The following is a 7637-nucleotide window of genomic DNA, read 5'->3' as shown; positions in this document are numbered from 1 at the left end:
ACACACACCATACACCATATACCATATACCATATACCATATACCATATACCATATACCATATACCATATACCATATACCATATACCATATACCATATACCATATACCATATACCATATACCATATACCATATACCATATACCATATACCATATACCATATACCATATACCATATACCATATACCATATACCATATACCATATACCATATACCATATACCATATACCATATACCATATACCATATACCATATACCATATACCATATACCATATACCATATACCATATACCATATACCATATACCATATATATATATATATATATATATATGGTATATGTGTGTATTATAAAATAAAAGCGTGGGCGAGGGAGGAGCCCCTCACTCTGCACCACCACCCCATAAAAAATCCAACCTAATCCAAACTTAATTTTAATTTTAAAATTAGAAATAGGTTTGGGGTAAGTTAGAATTTTTTTTTGGAATGAGGGTGCAGGAGGAGGGGGCTCCACCCACGCTTTCAATTTATAATAAAGTAAAACTTTGAAATACTTCTTTTTTTTAATTTGTTATGGTAAAAGTATTGTTGTAATTACAATTTTTAAAAATCGATATCTCGAAAACTATAAATCGTAACACATTGTGATTTGTGGCATTCTTCTTCTGATAAAACATCCTATGAAAATGACCTATACTATCAAATTGAGAGATCTCGGAAATAACATTCTTGCCGATTTATTGCATTTTGTTTAACGAATACATCTGTTTTCGTGTTCGCAATAAGATTTGTTTAAAAAACTAGGAATACCCAAAAAGTATATATTTCTATATAACTAGTAATATATACAATAAAGTTTATTTTGAGATAGAGTAGAATTGCATATAAAGAAAATTAATCTATAAATATCTCTTTGCAGCAATAACATCTTTTTTTTCTCCCGAAAAGAATATACATATGAAACATTATTTTATAAAATGTTATCTTATAATTTAGGCACACATTAAATCTCGAAAATATTCGCGAAACGTTAGAAGAATTAGAACTTATTCGCGTACAATGTTTAATAAATAAACCATTTTAAATCAGTTTCCTCAAAATTAAAAATTTGTTGTAATTATTTTTTCTCTACATTTTTCTATTATAATCAAAAACAAAAACTGTTTTAGCGTCTACATTTTTTTTATGCAATCGAAATTTTATTCAGTTAAACATTGTATTCCAATTAAATATCAATGACAAGTAAGTTTTATTTGAAGAGAAAAAAATAAGATGTGTAATTATCGAGACATAACAATTTTGCATAAAATCGTAACGTATTGTTTGCACAAAACCTTGATCCAATTTAAAAATATAGCTGGTGCAGAAGTCTAAATACAGACAGAAACTTATCTTATATAAATTGATCTTCACATTGGAACTCCTCTGTTTACCTTACTGCGAGTCAGCCGTCTGTAAAATCGGCGCAAACCATATTCGTGCCAAAAATATTGGATTCCCGGCGATGAATTGACGTTCACTGGCTCGATATCACCATCGGCTCGGGTGTCCTAGAGTGGAATGAGGGGACAAAATCCTTGGTGGATATTGACCTAGGTTCTCGTAATCTAGAGCATGATAGCTTCTCTCTCTTTCTCCCTTTCTTCCGCTGCTTCCTTTCTTCCCTCCCCCTTCCCATTCTGCCCCCTCTCTCTCTCTCTCTCTCTCTCTCTCTCTCTCTCTCTCTCTCTCTCTCTCTTCTCACCGCGTAGATGAATCATGGATGAATTATTTGATGCAACGTACATTGTAATGCGAAAATCTAGTTTTGCCGAAAGCCGTAACTGAAAACATATGCTCATCTCTTCTCGTTTATGTAACGGGACTATAGAGCATTCAAAATTTGTTGTAATATACATTTTTGTACTTTTCGCAATAAAGAGGTAAAAAGTGAAATTAGTTATAATATCGCGATTAATTTTATTGGCTTTATTCTAAATTTTATATCTCTTCGTATATCTTTGTGTACACTGTGCCTTTTATTTTAGTGCATATACTTTGTACATTTATTTTAGTCTCTCCAAGAGATATATTTTATCTCATTTTTTATTATCGTATCTTAAAATACGAGCGCACATATATAAGGTGACAATTTCTTTTTCTTATTTTTCTATACGCATCAGTATAGCGATTCCAAGAATATCCGGCGTATCCTGATCACGCGCTATCAGTTGCAAGCTACTTTACGCTACAAACCGCTGACTGCACGGTTAAACTTTACGTTTCCGGGGTGGCACATATTCGTGATGTTATTCCCATGCCAGTATCATGAAAGGCGCGCACCGGTTTCCCGCGCGGAAACCTGAATTTGAATGATTAAGTGAAGTTCTTTTATCTAATATTTGACAGTAATGTATTCGCGCACAAGAAGCAAGAGTGTCGATAATGTTATATTGCAATTCAATATCACTTTTATCGATGAGCGTGGATCCATTGTCGCGGAAAATTTGCATTTTAACATATCGTAACATGCGATTGTACTTTCTTCATCTGTGATCATAAAGTCAATCAATAATTGTCGTGTACTTTCTCCATCTGTGATCATAATGCAACAATTAATAACTGTCGTATGAAAAATCGTTTAGTATTTATTTATAAAGGTTGTTTATTAATTTACAAAACTGTGTGCAAGTCCTATGGTATTTTGCATATTCCGTGCCTCGAATCTCTATATTATACATGCGGATGCGCCAGATAAAATATGCAAAAATATTAATGTTACAAGTGTCTATGCTAAAAGCTTCATATAATATACCATATGCATACGTTAATCACGTAATTAATTTAGTTGGGATTAAATTTTTTAAAAATTTCGAAGTAATCAATATTCTTGTTAATAGTGATGGCAAATCGAGGCAAACAGCGTACATTCTCATTTTTTTAAACAAAAATATTGCACTTTCTTTCTTTTGTTAGTTACCTATGAGGATTTTTGGTTTATTCGCTCAACGATTAGTTCCGAATTCTAGAATATGCCGGCACGCCTTGCGCCCCCCCCCCCCCCTCTCGACTTGAACGTGTATGATTACGAGCAATATCATTAAAAATAACCTTTCATCAAAAGTGCTTACGAGGGCATCACGATTTCGTGCCCGGATATAGTTGCTCCAGAATGATCACAAAGTACCAACATTTGCATAATTAGGAATAATCACGCGAGATTAACCGTCAAGATTGTCAGTTCGCGACGTGTCTTCATTAGCATACTTCTCCTCGCAATAAAAAACACTCAGTGTTCCTTACGTTTCCCCTTCCCACCCTTTTCTTCTTTTCCCCCGCGCCTCTCGCATCTTCCTTTTCTCGCTTGTAAAAGATGTATCGCGTGCCGTTACGATACCTTTCACATTTTAGAGCATCGCTACCGCAATATGTCGGAAGCGAACGCGGTACACAAGCTCGTCAAAGAAAACTTAAGTGCAGCGGTAATTATTTTTTACACGAGCGTCATGAAGCACAAATTTAATTTTATCGTCTAACATACAATTATCTCTGTGTGTAGTTGAATGAGATAACGATATGAATCAACGCTCACACATTTTGAATGACAAAAGTGAAAGTCGTTAATGTAAGATCCAACTATTTTATGAGTATTCATTTATTTACGATTTTATGAAGAAAATCTTGATTCTTTATAGCTTAATAATTAATAATTACATGGAAAAAGTGATATATGTCGCTTTTACTGATTCTCACTCACGACTTGTATTATTATTCCGCTTAACGATTCGTCTAATCATCAGCATCTTTGTATTTGTTACAAAATATAATTTGTCCGGCGTCTGTTCTCATATCGATGCGCACATGACGCAAAGTTACATTATATACTAAGTATACGTGTTTATATTATAATGATAAATTAATTATAGTAATTTTCTTTGGGTTTGTCACAAGATTACGATCTAAAAAGGGGAATGGAAAATTGCTCAGCAGAGTTAATTAACCGAGACTCTCGGCGCGTACTTTCTTTCTATCCACGAATCTGAAATCTCTTTAAAATCTACGTCAAGTTGTATATCTATAAGTTAGCCCGTGGACATATAAACGTTTATAATCTTTTCTAGCGATCGTAAGCGGGGAAAAACGCCGCGTACTTGGAAGAAATTTTCCGCGCGAAAAGAGATGCGTAAAAGAGCCCTGGCCTGATGGGAAGATCACGGCCACAGGCTGATCCTTAAACTTCGAGCATTAATATTATTAACTGAGTAGACGGTTATCGTTTAGGTTAATCGCCGATTAATTTTCGTCAGAACCCGCCGCCATGGCGCGCCGCACCGACGAAATTCAAGATCCGATCGAAGGTCTCTCTCTCCCTGGCTCGTAAAGAACCTCGGACCAGCGGGCCAGGTGCGGCCCCAAACCCACGAGGGGAAAAGAAAGAACCAGTTTTTTTAGGGGTCTCCTTTCTTTCAATTCGACGCGACGAAGGGCACCGCATCGGCTCGCGCGCGCATTCGCTCGCCGTCTCGATGTATATATCGCTTTTCGCGTGCGAACAGTGGGAAAGTTACACGGTGACACATCAATTTCGAATTTGCCAACAATTCGGTTCGACGCGTTTCTCTTGCTATTTCCTGGTAGTTGAGTATTTCGCGAAAGCATTCGGCGATGATAATAATCACGAAATAAATTTAGAATCTAAATCACAATTAGTTTTTTGTGAAATATTGATTAATATAAATCTGAGCTGCGTGCAATAATTTTATTATTATTATATATTTTATATTCGAAATCTATTATATTTGTGTGCAGATACATTATTATAATCGATATATTAAAATATTGTGTTGAAAACTACAATACCTTCAAAATGAAAAAAATATATACATATTTATTTTGTTAACATTTTAAATACACTTATTGCTAGCAATGCTAATTACATATAGCTTGTTCATAGCAAGGCACGCTAATGTTAGGTTTATTATTCCGTATCTTTTATTTATTCCGCTGAGTTTAATGAGCTCGTTCTTAAATTAAATGTTTAACTGAGAATGAGTCGATTACAGGCTAATTAAGCCGCGCGGCTTGAGATCTCCGTCGCGATCTTCTCTGAAATTTCTCCGATGGAATCTTGCGCACAGCCGTGACAATATCGCGACACTCGTTTAGCTCTCCTTAATTTAAAACATTGATGCATTACATATTCGAATGTGCCAAAATGCGTACAATTTTTTTCCCCGCTTTCTTTTTCTCCCTGGAGCCCTGGAGAAAATCCCACTGAGAGAGGCCGTAAAAGAGCGGATGAACCGTAAAAAGACGGATAGAAGAACGGTATTAAAATGGCACTAAGAATAAGCTAGAAAGCTACCTATATTTCTAAATTACCGGATTCTATGAAAAGTCCTTTATTACGCCTCGCATGTCTATTTCTTTTTGTCTAAGAAAACAAAGTAACTTTGTCCTTGCGCCTTCTTTTTCTTTTCTTATAGAGATTTCCGCTCCGTTAGGACAAACAAAACCATCATATATTTTTTCTTCGTTCTTTTATTTCAGTTTCCTCGAAAATTTTTATAAAGGAAAACTGCCGTAGCTAACAATAGTCACGTTCAATGCCACACATAGACTTTCTCATTTCTCAGTGACCATTAACTACGAAATGTTTTGTGGCTGAACAATATCTTAATGTTTCCACATTTATTTCTCATTAATTTTAGGGTTAATCATCATTTTCACGATATTTTATACGTTGTTTAAAAAAGCATAAAAATCTTGTTTTAAAATTGTAACGATTGAATTGATAAATTGCTAGCATATTCGAATGTGCCAAAATGCGTACAATTTTTTTCCCCGCTTTCTTTTTCTCCCTGGAGCCCTGGAGAAAATCCCACTGAGAGAGGCCGTAAAAGAGCGGATGAACCGTAAAAAGACGGATAGAAGAACGGTATTAAAATGGCACTAAGAATAAGCTAGAAAGCTACCTATATTTCTAAATTACCGGATTCTATGAAAAGTCCTTTATTACGCCTCGCATGTCTATTTCTTTTTGTCTAAGAAAACAAAGTAACTTTGTCCTTGCGCCTTCTTTTTCTTTTCTTATAGAGATTTCCGCTCCGTTAGGACAAACAAAACCATCATATATTTTTTCTTCGTTCTTTTATTTCAGTTTCCTCGAAAATTTTTATAAAGGAAAACTGCCGTAGCTAACAATAGTCACGTTCAATGCCACACATAGACTTTCTCATTTCTCAGTGACCATTAACTACGAAATGTTTTGTGGCTGAACAATATCTTAATGTTTCCACATTTATTTCTCATTAATTTTAGGGTTAATCAGCATTTTCACGATATTTTATACGTTGTTTAAGCATAAAAATCTTGTTTTAAAATTGTAACGATTAAATTGATAAATTGCTATGGCAATTCGTATAGCAAAGATTGTTTGCGTTAATAAAAATCACAGCATAATGTTTCGGAATCAATTCTAATTGTAAAAAAAACATTTATCAAATACAACGAAATAATTTTAAGTATTCGGCCGAAATCTATATTTCAAAATTATTCAATAATCGATTAAAACGGAAAGATAAATTTGAGATATTTGTATAGAAAGCATTCATAAAGCTCTCTCTCTCTCTCTTTCTTTCTCTCTCTCTCTTTCTCTCTCTCTTTCCGATCCCATACCGTCCGACCCACTGTTCTTTATCTTCGCGCGCTGAGGACAGGCCTCTTCTTTTTATCCCTTATCCTTTATTCTTTATCCTTTATATCCCGGTTTGCCTACTAGGCAGACGCGAGTGCCTCGAATGGCATAATGCAAACTGGTTCCTTACTAACTCTCTCGTGCGCGAGCGACGTGTCTCATTTTTCCCATTGGTCCCGCGAATTGCGCCATGCACGGGGTCCCCTCGTCCTCTTCATCGTGGGCCTTCTCCCGTCCCTCGCAGCCCCGATCACCCCGCGTTTCTCCGCGCACCCCATTCACCAATGCCGCTTCCTTCCTCTTTTCCTTTCTCTCCGCGATGTGCTGCGCACCCGATAAAAGAGTCTAGACCGACACCTGTGTGCGTCCAGGACACACAATCATCTCTCTCTTTTTCCCTCGCCTCGGTCTCTCTCCTTTCTCCTTCCACCGCAGGCCTAGTCTCGTCTCGTCTCGTTTCTCACCTTACACCCCATTTGTTTTCTCAAGCGTCGCCCTTGGCCACCGCGGATTCTGCCATTGCGTCAAGATGATGCGTTTCACCCCGGAACTGCATCCCTTACACGCGTCCTCGTGGCCGGATGGAAGAATCGTTGGAACCTGTCGGAAGCGTATTCTTACGAGAGATCGCTTAAGAGGATGAAGTGAGCGAGGCAAAAATGACGCCTTAAGACTTTTCGGTGGAATGATGAAGTATCGCTTGTATAATGATACGCATCGTTATCTCTATGTATATGTAATATGATCTTGTTTATTTATTTATTTAAGTCTATTCCCGCTCTAGGAATTTTCCGAATTTTTTCAAACGGATGTTTGATAACACGATCCGCAAATATTTGATTATATATGGAGTGTTTTAAACATGTCGAGTACAAGTTTCTTGGTATAGATATGCGAAGATAATCTCTCTCTCTCTCTTTCATTTATCACTAATTTTTCAACTAAACTTTAAACCAAAATTTTATT

The sequence above is a fragment of the Formica exsecta genome, unplaced genomic scaffold (assembly GCF_003651465.1).
Source record: "Formica exsecta isolate Colony F162 unplaced genomic scaffold, ASM365146v1 scaffold272, whole genome shotgun sequence".
Classification (NCBI taxonomy): domain Eukaryota; kingdom Metazoa; phylum Arthropoda; class Insecta; order Hymenoptera; family Formicidae; genus Formica; species Formica exsecta.
The sequence above is the reverse complement of the archived record's forward strand: the minus strand, read 5'-3'. Positions refer to the sequence as shown.